The 14,497-nt window shown below is 36.2% G+C and overlaps 1 protein-coding gene across 2 annotated transcripts in view; it reads right to left on the bottom strand.

Annotated features, from left to right (window-relative positions):
* Positions 1 to 14,497, bottom strand: part of CDH13 (cadherin 13) — a 431,656-nt gene that overhangs the window by 299,649 nt on the left and 117,510 nt on the right. The window lies entirely within an intron of this gene.

Here is a 14,497-nt window from a genome sequence, read left to right as displayed (position 1 = left end):
AGCAGGCAGGTGACCCATCTACCACAGAACAGAGTCACAGAAAACATCGCATGCTGCAAAATGGTAATTCACCGTTCTTTCAAACTTTCAGAAGTTTACTTTTTCTCATCCCTTTTTCAGAAAAGGTGTTGCAGAAGAGAAAAATTATAATTGAATCTCCCAGTGTTAGCAGTAATGCATTTTACATTAGAGTGCCCGATCTTGCTTCACAAGGTTGAACAATGTTTGCAAGCCAGTAAAGCCACACTGCTTACTGTAATACATTCCTCTTTCTTCAAAACAGTAAGCTCCAGTGGTGATAGAGAAGGCAGTCAATTGAAAAGATCCAAATAGGAAAGTATCATCATGTGAAATAAGGATAGATTATGCACTGTGCTTAGACTGCTTATTTGAGGAATGAAGCGTAAGAAATGCACCTTTAAAGTGATACGGATAAAATGCTGTCAAAAAATAGTAATAGCATTGAAAATTAAATCGATTTAATCTAAAAATACAACCTAAAATTATATTAATTGTAAGAGTGATTTATAAACAAGGCATTTAATAAGAGGATGTATTTTGTATACAAGGCTTTCTCTGATGTCCCTGGGCAGCACATCAAAGAAGAAAGATAGCAAGATCATTCTCTAGAGATGATGCTCAAGAAATCTTCCTGGCACAGAACAGTGCCCTATGATTCTGTGATTCTGTGAACAGAGACCCATAAAAACTGCACTGGGGACACATTTTGTCACTCTTCTCAGCAGAACAAATGTGTGGAGGCAGGTCCTGCCTATTACCTTCAATGAAGATATGATCAAATCGCAGCTGCCTGATATCTGCTGGGGAATTAGTCATCCCTCTTCAGACACATCCATGGGAATACGGGGTGCTGTTCAGGGAGCTGCCAAGCCAGGCAGCTTTCTGGGACCACTTGGAGCTGGTGGAGATTCCCAGAATACCTGATTTGCAGTGGAAAGTAGGTTTGAAGTCACAGCGCATCAAGGCAAAACAGAGGAAGAAACATGCATTTCATACAACTTCTTTTAGCAGCGCCGAGCTTCTCTTTTTATTCATTCTTTAAAGGAATATTTCAGCGGTATTTGAAGGATGAACCTGAATATGTTGCAGCCCATATAACAGATAGAGGAGCAGAAGTAAATCAGTTAAATTAAACAAACAAACAAACAAACAAACAAACAAACCACAACTAAATGGTGCACTGCAAAAATTTGTGCAAGCCACTGATGCTGCAGAAAATTGATTTTCCCACAGGTTCTGCGGCTTTGCATTGCCTTTTGAAGTACAGAACTAGATATATTTTGCTACCTACATTTCTCTGAACTACAGCCCATAACAGCTTTACATTTTGCTGAACATTTTCCAGCTGATTAATGTTATGTTTACCATACTATAAATACAGGGTGATGCTGCTTTCTCGAAGTAACTCCACTTTTCTCCTCTGTTTTTGAAAACTGTTTATCTTCTGTGTGTTTTTAAATAAATGATGTAAACATAGAACTAAAAATAAATCTTCACATTATGTTTTATACACAGGTTTTCTTTTCAATAATGAACAGTACCAAAATAGCTGTAATCATCCTATGTACAAACACAACTTAACCAAGTAATGTGTGTTGAAGCTTTTAATACATTAGCTGGTTATTCAACAAAGCTGAAAATTATAGTATCATTTAATCAGAAGACAAAAGAGCTTTTTAAGTGGAGTTTGAAATTTAGCTTCTCCAGTCCTTTCTAGGAAAATTCCGCTCTGCTGTCATCACTGATATAAAAACAGCCTTGTTTGCTTCAGAGGGGAGATTGAGGATAAATGCTTCTTCATCTGTCTATAGCTGTTAACCTTAATATTTATTTCTCCTGCGGAGAGGATACAAACGCTTGGCTGCTGTAAGTTCTTTTGTATCCACTGACAGAACTGATTAGGGATCTGAGCTCAAGTCTGTTAATGCTAAAGGGCTTTTGCATTGATCTCAGAAGGCTTTGATTAGCTTTTTATTAGAATTCTGTAGAATTGATGTGCAACTGAACCACCATACATACCAACCTTTCCCAAAATGATGTTCCTTCTCACCTTTCTTTATTTGCATATTTATATGGTGCTAGTGTCAGCAGTGCTGGTGAGAATGAAATGCTTTCCCATGCCAGGTGTGAGACACAGGTATAGGAGATGACATTCCCCTCGGCCACAGAGTTGTATCTATTCTTCAGCATTCTGTGAAGCACTGGAAATGTCATTCTCAAAACGTAAACAGAGTCATCTCGGCGTAAGGAAATGTCTTTGCTAATGATTCTACTGATTCAAACCAGGTCTTCTTTATAGAACTCATTACATAACAAGTAATTTTGCATATCTCATGTGGACATTTTTTACATAGCTCAGTACTTTTCCCCCATGCTAAGCATTCCACATTTTGTGTGCTGTACAGATTATAAACAATGCTAAAATTAACTTGTATCTCATACATTCAGCTTCACTCCGACTTAATCATTCTGCTGTGTGTTTACTCAGATAAATGCCTGACAATGTTATTGACACTTCAAAGAAAATAAGCCATTTTCCTTATGCACATACATCAGCGTTGCTCACATTCACCAAAAAAATGGGGAGGGATAAGATCAAAAATAATCCTGACTTAATCCAAATTCCATTTCCCAAAATTTGCAAGCATTGTAGTGCAAATATTTCACTAAACTATACTATTCTGTCCTCCAAACAGCAAGGAGCCATGAACAAAACACTGATTAGTAAGGTCTCCCTCTGAATGGCATTCAAATGATTGGGTCTTTGCTTCCATCTTTCAAACATTTCTCCATCTGAGACACTGTTCACTTTCCTCCTAGAATAACTTCTGTTCTAAACACACTGATGACTCCTGAAACTTACTGGCAAAAATAAAGAAATAAATAAACTTAATCAGAAATAAAGAATCTAGCAAGGCAATAAAAAATAATGCCTTTTTTTTCCCCGCAAAGTGAATTTGTTTTACTGCATCAATACATTCAGATCTTGCATTTGAGCCTAGCAGAGTAAAGCAGACATTCTGATTCTGTACAAGTAATAAGAAAATGCTTCCTCGCCTGTCTTGTAAAGCTCAGTAATATTAAAAACAACAACAAAAACTGGGTCCCAATTTTTTTTTAAATAACAAACTACAAAAAAAATCCAAAGACGCATGCATTGTTTTGGAATTTGAATTCTTTTCTCCACTTTAGCTTTATTTCAAACTGTTCTTCATTTCTGCAACCTCTCTGGGGGACCTAGATATGGTTGAAAGGCCATTTATCTTCCAAGAAAGTTAATTACCCTAAGCATTAATTTAGAAAGTTAAAACACAACAGCTTCCTACTTTTATGTGACACCTTCAACAATGGATCAAGTGCCACTCAAGCCAAGAAATAGCCAATCTGGATCTTAAAGACAAGTTTAAAGGAGTCTACAAACCCACCTAATCAACATTAGTTAAGGAAACAAAACTCATTGATTTCATTCTAGGATCACAAAAGAAAGAGCAAACACTTAAGGACTTTTAACACAGCTTCTGCAAAAGTGAAGCAAAACAATAACTGCCAACCTCTGATCTGTCCTTCACACTACAAAAGCGTGATGCCTTCATGAGTACGTTTTCTATAAACTTGACAGCTGCTTTTAAAACAATGTATTTACCTTGAACTTGCATTTACTAAAGCTTATTTGTATATTAGTGTGAGCAGCACATTCTAGTCCATCTTAAACATCTTTCTTGCCTTGCTGACTACTCTATTTTGATAGTTTAGGCCCCGCTAGCTAAGACATGCTAAGCACTCCTCATACCGTGTTAAATTGGCAGAAAAGTCATGGCTGATGGTTTTAGGGAATGCTCCCAAAAATATTATTTGGGTCTCAGAAGCAGAGAACTGTATGATCACAACAGAATTCAACAAGAGCATGCTACACACAAAATAGAGCCAAGTATCTGAATAACTGCTGAAAAGTGGAATTGATTTATTTATCATGGAATATTCAACAAAATACTGTTACAAATCCTATAGCATCTCACTGCTTTATTAAACCTACCAAACATGAAAAAAAAAAAAAGAAAACCCACAAAAATTAAATCTTCTTTTTAGTGTGGGAATTGTTTCAAGGCTTCCTGCATATTTAGAGGTTTTCTGTGGCTCTTATTCATATGCATTTGGGCCAATTGCTAACATGCTATGGGGCCAGAGGGTTTTGAGAACTCCTTTTTCCCTACGAGCTTTGGGTTTTGCTTAAATTTATAGAAAAAGGGCCTTTTTGGCCTCTTTTTACAGACTACAAAAGGATAGTTTTGAAGTAATAGCAGCTATTAGGGGAAAGAATAAGAAATAAACTTTTATCCCTTGAGAAACAACCTTGGGGTCAACTCCTCCTGTCCTCTGTAAGGCAAATCCTTCTCTTAACATATCAAGGATACAAAGGTTACGTTTCTCAGCTCCTTTCTTCCTCTAGCCTACAAAATGGTACAAGTAGGAAAATAAATCCCTCCATCTGGCTTTTACAATCTTGGAGGAAGAATACCTCTGTCTTTCAGGAATTCACACAGTGCGAGTATGGATGTTAGAAAGTAGAGCAAGAAAACAAAGCCAAATATTGTAACAGTTAATTTCATTTTGCCCCCAAGCAATTACTCCATAAAAAATATATTGGTAAAGGAAGGCATAAAATGTCAATGTGATTCTGCAGAAAAAAAGTACAAAATGTCTATAAATAACCAAGCAACCAAAGGGTCTCTGTCCTTTTATTCATATCATTATTTTCAGTGCACACATTTAAGTTTAAAGTGTACCAAATAGAAGATGCTGCCGAATGATGGAAGGGAGTACCAGGGAAGATAATAATGTACCATTTTGTTCACTTTTTAGAAGGAAAATGCTGCTTATTAGTTTTAGAAGACAGTGACTTTGGTGACCAAGTGCCCTTTGAAAAAGAATTTCTAGAATTTCTATTTCTAGGCCTTTTCATCAGCTGGAATCTTCTCCTGACTTTGTTGTCAGATCCCACATTGGATTCACAAGCAAAAGTACTCATATCCCTTCAGTAGGACAGAGGAGGAGGGCACCAGTCAAATCCTTTCCCCTTCCCTCAGAAAAAGGCACAAGCAATCATGTTTTGAGCAAAATGAGATAACGCACTTGTTGATGCCTTATGCTCTTGAAGGGGAAGCTATCTGACTTAGAAGCAGGAGAAAACCTAAGAGATAACTACTTTTAGAATCGCCAGGAGATAGAAAAACTGATGTGAAGCACAGAGATGAATGTGAGCTATGCAGGAAGCTTCCCACCAGATTTGGAAAATGACCTACAGAACATCATTGAGATGGCGTCCTAGAAACAGGCATATCTTTAGAGAAAAAGTATTTAAAATAAGTGGCTAAAATTAGGCGTAATTGTAGCATCTGTAGTTTTGTGAAAGCCAGGATTTAGAAGCACAGAACTAGATCCCACAGGGTTACACACGTAGCACAGTTACATAGAGGTATGGCCTCAGTTTTGCAATTTAGTCCACAAGGCAGGAGAGAATCTGAAGAAATTAATAAGTAAATGTCTTCAAATGTTTGAGAGCCTCAAAAAAATCCCACCTGTTGGAAAGGATTAGTATTGCAATGCTGCTATTACCCTGATCCATAATTTGCTCAGTACAGCTCCCGGGGCTGCAATTCTAAAACAGACAGTGCTGAGCTGAAAAATTGAAAGTATTCTATCAAAATGAGATTGCTCCAGTGGCCAATCATTAAAGCCTCCCACATTTGTATTGAACAAGATACAGCTAGCTCAAAGTTTTAGAGCTATTTAAAATTTAACTGAGATACGCCAGAACTACAGCGCTCACTGAGGCAAAGGTATTTTTTCTCCAAGAGATCAGGGCAGTTAATCTTTGAAATATTGATATCTGCATATCAATTTGCCACATGCTTGGCGACATTTCAAAATCGACTGCAAAATATAATTACAAGAAATTCTGTACAGATCCAGCCTCCAAGATGACGACGAAATGATTCACAAAGGTCCATTAAGCATGTTCTCTGCCCTGCTCACCATGTAAGGTCCTAAGTAGTGGCCTAGCATTAGACTAGATTAATAGTTTTCTCATTGAAATAATGATTTTTACATCCCCAGGTAGGTTAGGAATTGAATCACAAGATATACTATACTTCAGGAAAAATTCTTACCCCTTGCTGCAAGGCTGACTGACCTGATCTACGCAGTGATGCCATGCCATGGTTGACAGTGATTTCCTTAAAAAAGCAGTCTGTTAGCACGGATTTTTAATGATGCCTGACATTATACTTTTCCCATACATTTTACATAGCAGCTGTACCACTTAATCACACTGGCTGGAAACAAAAAGCAAAAGCAATAGAAAAGCTATGAAGCCACTGCTGGGGTTCAGGTCACATGTTCAAAGCCCTTGACATTACCATGGCCTTAAACTGTACTTTCCACAAAAGTTCCTTGCAACTGCTTACCTGTCTAGGAAACCAGGATGTCCTTGCTAACCTTTCATCAAGGAATGTTCACTAAGAGAAACATATAATTGCCATTAAATCAAGAATATAATAGAAAAATTGTCTATGGCACTGTTGTATCTTCAGCACCCATTACATCTAACACAGCCTCACCATAGATGAGAGCCTATCTCAGCATCCAGACCTCCTCCCAGCCCTGAATGGAGATCCAGATCTGGCAGCAGCAGCTTCCTGAAGCTCTGCCACAGCAAGCTGAAGCAGCATTTATCAGAAATTATGGTTAATGCAGCTGTTCAGCAGTTGGCTCTTTTATCACTAGGCAGGGAACGCTCTAAAAACACCACAGCTGAGATCATAGCATGAAGATCTTTACTATACTACAAACAACCTGCCAGGGTAGGCATTAATCAGCCTGTACAAGTATAGAAAGCTGATTAGACTTGCAATTCCTCTCTAAGGCTTCATGATTAAATCAGAATGAAAATACATATACAGTCAAAGACACACAAGAGGATACTGAATACATTGTAGGTATCAGCACTGTTAAGGACTATATTTTGCCAGTCATTGGACAGCTTTTTAATACTGGGAAGTCGTGTGAGACAAACATAAGAATCTGAAGCCCCCAGAGTTTTCCTGGACTGTCATATTGGGTTGAAGGAAGCTGTATGGACCTTACATGTTTTATCAGTGAGGCTGTTTAAAATGATTTCCTGCCTTCCAACAAAGAACAGCCTGTTCTGAGACACCAACAAATTCTGTTTTCTGAAAGCAAAGCAGGATCTTCTAGCATCCACCTCTAGTAAATGGAGCTTCAACCAGCACTGTCTATTTTTTGACAGAATTGCCCTAGATTAATTTATCAAGAGAACTCCCTCATTTAGAAACTGATAATTTGTGATTCTGAGAATTAATAAGCAGCAAAGCAAACATCAGCAAACAAACAAGTTCTTTTCAATATCTGTCTCTCACTTGGCAGATGTTGTAGTGTATCTTAAGAACTGGAAACCTCAAAAGCACTGTTTATGCAGCAAGAATTTTGTGTCACTGAGCTTCTGGTTTTATTTTTTCATATATGTCCCATAATTAGCAACATAAGCACAATGCTAGAACACTCTGCATGGAGTTTATTACTTAGGTATTATTTACTACAGTGCATTCTATTACATTTTGAAGTGAAAAAAAATCACACCCCTTCTGCTTGATCCCATTTCCTAATCTGTTTTTGTGATTGAAAAGGAACTAACAGAGACTGAAAGGCAGAGCGTCCAGAAGGAAAGGAACAAAGAGCACTAATATTTGAGCTTCAAACTACATTAGGATATAGCATGATGTTATTTTTTTCCTCATCAAATTCAGGATCCTTAGAGGTTCTTGCACCCCACACATGACAGTGGATAAAAATCTCTCCTGTGGACATAGTTTTTGCTCTTTTCTACCTGAAAAACCTGACAGTTTCACGTTGCATCTCTGTGACTTCTCCCAAAAACGTTTGTTCCAAAGCCTTGTTTCTCACAGTTGGATTTACTCTTATCCTATACTATTTTTTTCTCTCTTGCATTAGGCACTCTTTACACCCACTCAAATTTTTTTTTTTTTAAATGTCCTTTTCTCAGTTCCTTTTAAAGCCATCCTTGTTGCTGTTACTAGCCAAATGACAGACTTTTTCAATTCATTCACTGCTGAATACCTTTAAATTACAATAACCCATAATTTCTATCGTGGTAGGTTTCCCTTGTACTATTTAATCCCAGAATATGTTCTGAGATACAAAGAACGTACTGTGGAAATGAAACTACAGACAGCAAATGGCAAATACATAGATTGGAATCTTGTGTTTGCATTGAAATATGTATACATTCAATACAGCTAATGGATATTTCAATATTGCTTCTTTCAATTAAGAGGATACTTGCTAAAGGGCAAGAAAGTTACGCTCAAGTTAACGTACACACATCAATGAAACAATGCCACTGGAAAAAGTTGTTCTGAAATTAGAGTAAGTTTGCAAAACATGACACTTGCAGTGATACTGGAAAAACACCATTTCAGAAGGAGTGCAAATTAAATTAGCCTTAATGTCATGTACAACATGCACCTCTTTTCTTTGGCTTTAGTTATATAATTCTAGGGAGAAAAATCATGCATTTAAAAATGCCCATTTGGGTTTTAAACTGTTGTAGAGTTCATTTTTAAAAGAGAAAAAAGATAGATTAGCAGACTGAATCATCCCTCTAAAAGTTTCCTAATTTGTCTGTAATTCACAAAAAGCCCTGGTGCTCTTTATCCTCTTAAATATAATTTCTTCTCAGTTCAAAAGAAATGAATTATCCGAATGCCAGAGAAGTGATGACATCAACTTGTAAGACATTATCTTTCATGTAAATGGAATCTGACTGACTGGAAATGACAAATTGGCAGGTTTTTTGTTCAGCTCTGCTCTGCAGTCTTTGGGCACAGAAGTGCTTATTTGTCACAATGTGGATGGCAGGAGTAGCTCAAAGAATCAAAGTGAAAATCACCTAAGTTTTGCAGTAGGTGAAAGAAAAAGATGACCTTTCTTTTTGTCTTCAAGTAACAAAGAGATACTTGACCTTTCAGTTGTCCCCATACGCATGACTATTTCTTCAAGTCCTCAAGCATTCAGTGCTGCAAAGCAGGCAATATTTGAACATGAGGAGCCTCAATCTTTTTAGACCTCAGCAGGTGTGATTTAGTGATGGATTCAATAAGCCAGGTTGATGGTTGGATTTTATGATCTTGAACGTCTTTTCCAACCTAGATGATTCTGTGATAAATCTCTAACAAGGAAGAAAGACCTTCTTTCTATTAAATTCTTGAAATCTTAATGTTTCTGAATGGTAGTAAGTAAAAGAAACTCCCACTGAGAAGTCTGGAAAATTCTCCTGAACATGCAGCTGCAATAAATCAATGTAAGTTCAACTTAATTCATCTCATTGGTATATGAGGAAGTTTACACAGGATTTTAGGACTGTCCTCAAATAATTGAATCCTACCTGTTTTTTCCCCTAAAGGTGGCCTGCAACATAGTTGATCCTGTCTATCTTAATCTAATCAAAGCAACTCAGCTTCACCAGCTGTCCTATTTCATCTTGGTCATGAGTTCAATACATGTATCCAGTTTTCTGCTGTAAATCCAATGAACCCAAAGCACTTCCACATGCAAAGAATATCAGATGGACATTTCCTTAAATGTTTTTTTGTTTTGTTGTGAGGGACACAGTGATTAACTCTAAAAGCATAAGTTTTTATCAGTGGACTTTTGCATGTCATAATTAAAGCCAATTAATGAAAAGCAATATTTCTTAATGTAAATGCTTTTATGTTAAATAAAAAGCCTTTTCAAGTGCTCTGGTGTGCTCAGTATATGAAACAATGTTGGGAAGGATAAATCATCTTCTGTCCCATACAGTTACATCTACATGAACTTTGAATTCTCCAAAAATATAAGTGCATTGCACATGGATTTGTAGTTTATGTTAACAAAAGGAACTGAGTTTAAACATAAATTCTGATATAGTGATATACTATAGTACAGCTGAAAAAAACTTGCACAGTTCTATCAAAAACTCTGTTACCATGTCCTTCTCACAGCAGCCATGATGCAATAAAAATATGCTACAAAACCTCAAGTTTAATTCTTGCAAATGGCATTGGAGATGCACAATGACACATCCATGTAAATACAGCAATGCTAATGCTATGAGCAAGAGGGGAAAAATGCTAAAAAAAATCTATTTTGGTATATAGATTTAAAAGTAAAAAATCATTTGTGTTTTAAAATAATGTCAGTGAGGTCTGCTGTGCCATTGATTTTTCTGAGTGGAAGTCTCCATTTAATCCAACAGGGGAGTTCTGCTTGAAAATAAAAGTCTACAGCATGACTGCTATATTTAGGGCCAGCTGATGTAAATCCAAACAACATTGATTATAATAGGCATCCTGATTTGCTTCAGCTAAAACTTAGCTTTTAAAAGCTGATGGTAGTCATTTGCATGTGCTACAGAAGTATGATGTAGAACAGAAAAACTGAGATTGCATTATTCAAATGTCAGCAGGTAAGCCATCACTGTAGGAAGGAATTTTCTTCTAAGCTAAATTAACAACAAATGAAAGCTACCTTTTCAAAAAGCTTAACTTTAAATATTGCTGTCACCACGGCTACTTGCCTACATACTGATCCTATATGACATGATATTACAAGTCTGCGACTAGAACAGCAGACAAACATGTGTTCTGTTTCCTATTTTTCAATTTTATCTGCTAGTAATCCAGTGATGAAAAAGAACATGACTCAAAAACCTTTAACAGAATTTAACTGAAGTAGAACAAACTAGGCTTAATTTATATTTTGCTTAGCAAAAACATTGTTCTTTATCAGAACACGTGATGCTTAAGTGCTTTGTTTGTGCTTTGAAGGACAACTAATGTAAATGATGAACAAAGATGTGATGGTGATGTATATATTATACAATGGAGATAAGACTGCAGTGGATGTTTTTCTATTATTTTTAGTTCATTCTGAAGAGGTCGTCCCCCACATAGACTCCACTTCAGCTTTATGCTTGTTTGACCATTTAAACTTCCAGGAGGATATTGATAAAATGAAGTAGTCAGAGAGGAGCAAAGGAATGACTAAAGGATTGCAAAGCATGCCTTTTGAAGTGACAGGCTCAGAAAGAGCAATCAGTTTAGCTGATAGTGCTTGCCAAAGAAATGTTTACAGGTCAACTTGATCACAAGCTGTAAGCAGCAATACACAGAGTAAGATGGACACTCCGCTTTTCTTTAGAAGACAAAGTAGAGTAAGATATGTGCAAAGGTGGAAATTGAATTTATTCTCAGTTTGCCAATACTGACAGTTGTAGATTTTTTTTTTCCTAACAAAAGTGCTCAGGGTCAAACAAAAACTAATTCAGGGAAATCACTTGATCTGTGTATACAGAGTATGCAATGGCATGATCTTGGAGGTCTTCTACAGAAAATGCATTTTGAGTTTCCTCCAAAACAACATATTAATCAGTGAAAATAGAAACAGATTTGTTGACCTTACAACATAATCAAAGACATTCATTTCTAATTACAAATTAGAAATACAGATCTCATTAAAATATGAAGAAAAGCAGAATTGAAGAAACAAATCTATTTCCTCCAACTTAGCACTTGCTCAGTTAAAGGCAAAAACATTATAATCAATACATTTTATTTTAGAAACACCATTGAGAACAAAACATGACGTTTAGGATTAATTCCCACTGTAATATAACTTATTGCCTTTACTCAAGGAATGTGTTGAGGTAGAATGTACCTCTCCAACTAGCGTTGGCTTCATCAAGAATTGTAACAGTAAGAGTATATCTAATGTTCCTATTTCATAGAAAATTAGTGAGAAATACACTGTGTGAAAAGACACTTTAAGAAGATTCACGGAAGTTTTCTAGAGTTATATTCTGCAGTTCATTGAATATTTTCCTCCAATTCAATGCAAAAAGAAAGAATATTATTTCATAGCAGGTTTTGATAAACTGAACAGATGCACACCTTGGAAAGTGAGTGGTTTCTGCTTTGAAGTGAAGAAGAGTGTGATAGACTGACCAAGAGAAAACCTTTAATCTCTGATCAAGAACCTAATTCCTTGTACAATTCTAGTAGTCAGATTGGCCTGTTATGACTTTGGCAATAGCTGTACTTATAGCATTGCTGGGGGGGATGGTGGGTGGCACAAAAGATACTCACCTTTAGCAACTAAGAGAAGTTGAGACAGAAGGTGAAACACAAGCCAGATTGTAAAATTTTTGCTACAGTGAAGACCTAAATCTCACTGCAATTAAATATCTGCTACTAAACTACCTTAATGAGCATAATGATTTCACAGTTTAAAGGAATCTTAAAGTCAGTTGTAAGTGTGGGCAGAGGTTAAGCTTCTTGCCAAGGGCTCAACATTACTTCAGATTGAGGGACGAAACTGAACCAACTAATTCAGAGTTCAATGCGACAGTATTTTCAAAACCATCTCCACAATCTTAGCAAAGGCCTGTATTATAATTCCCTTGAAGTCAGGAGATTCTGAACATTAGAGCTAAGATATAGAAAAAAACAAAGGATACAAGTATTTAATAAAAAATTGAATTGAGATACGTACTAAACACTTGATAATGTTTAACTTATTCTCCTCAAAGTGTATCTTACCAGAATTTACCAAGTTATTCTATACCTTAACTTAGCAAAGCTGAGTAAGTAGAATATATTTAACACCATCCATTCTGTTTGAAAACTTCTAAGATGCTTTCTCATATACTGGTGAATTAGATAAGGAGAATGCCATTGTACCACAGAAGTTAAAATCTCCAACTGAAGAGATGGTCATTTTACATAAAATGAGATATAACTGCTTAATCCATATTAGTTTTTATTTTGCAGTCAACTTGATTCCAACAGCGCACCTTATAGCCACATGGGAAAAGAACATGGATGCAAAAGAAAGAGCAGGCTACTAAAGTAAATGGGCAGGGGATTTTTGTTTTGTTTTTAAAGATGGTAAGTATATGGCTAAAGCCCTGGGCAACACGATCTAGCTGTGGTGTCCCTGTTCATTGCAGGGGAGTTGATTAAATGGCCTTCGGAGGTCCTTAAGATTCTATGATTCTATGTGAAAGGAAAAATAAATTTGGAATTCTTATTAGAATAATTTAGGAAATTAATTATAATTAAAATACTATAATTAATATTTTACTTCTCCAGGAAAACTTTACAGCAGTCCCAGCAGCATTTTAAAACAGTTTCAAAATGTATTCTGCAATACTACAGGTTACTCTTCAAAAGAGATACTGGTGTATTTTCCAGGCTAAATGGTTTTACAGTGCATTATACAGTGCAGTGATTAGAACTGATTGGCATCTAATTAGGGAGTGTTGCTGATTGATCATTGCTTCACCATTGGGAGATTTCAAATCTCTCTTTTTTATTTCAATGTTAAATTTCATCCTTGTACAAGGTTATCAGTCCTACGTAATTTCATATCTCAGATACAAAAATAGATTTTAATTTAAAAATAATTACTCAGTATAAGAGTATATAAAAAGCATTCAATAGTTGCATATCCCTGTTCCTTTTGTATTTTGATTCAAAGAGATGATTCAGATCTGTACTGAGATTGTAGACTTTCTAAGCTTCTGAATCAGAGATGAGAAATCAAAAGGAAAAAGGGCAATTAAGAAGTTTTGTATCTTTGCAATTATGATGTTGTCAGTCTGTTACCATGAGTTTGCTGTATCCAGCATCTACACTACTTAACTAGATATTTACACACGTAGCATAAAGCATATTGACAAAACGTCCCAGCAATTACTGAATTGGGACTCTGACTTCAAATCAATCTGGGAAGGGATCAAATCCACTTCAAGTTTTACTTGGAACACAAATGGAGGGTAGTTTTTTTTCAGATATCTCAACACCACTTTCATATAAATAATAAGAACTGATTACTTAAGCAGAGTCTCCAGTAACACAAATGCATACACAGTGATACCGTTTTTCTGGAACCAATTTACTAAAACCATGATCTCTTGACATTCCTCTAGCTAAGTAGATAAAGGATAATAGAATTTAAGATGAGCTCATTATCTCCTGCTCAAGGTATATCTGATGCACGACGTGCCACCATTAGTCACTCTAAAATGGCTTTATTTATTGAGAACAATAATTACAGCTCCAAACCAAATTATATCCAAGAAGTGTTCCTTCCAGAACAACAATGTGCAAATGATGCTGGTAGCTAGAGGCCCCCTGTCCTTCCTTCTTTGCAAAGTATAAGAAAACTCAATTTCCAGAGCTGAGCATAAAGACTGAAAGCCACCTGTTTTGGAGGTGTTGATGAGAAGGCAAGGGGAAAAGCTGCATCCTTCACTTGGGAAGAAGCTACGACATTTTAAACCACCAAATTTGCATTTATTTATTTATCTATCTATCTATCTATCTATCTATTTATTTAT

This window comes from Meleagris gallopavo, chromosome 13 (assembly GCF_000146605.3).
Source record: "Meleagris gallopavo isolate NT-WF06-2002-E0010 breed Aviagen turkey brand Nicholas breeding stock chromosome 13, Turkey_5.1, whole genome shotgun sequence".
NCBI classification, from domain to species: Eukaryota; Metazoa; Chordata; class Aves; order Galliformes; family Phasianidae; genus Meleagris; species Meleagris gallopavo.
Note: the sequence above shows the minus strand (reverse complement) of the source record. Positions and strands in the feature narration are given on the sequence as shown.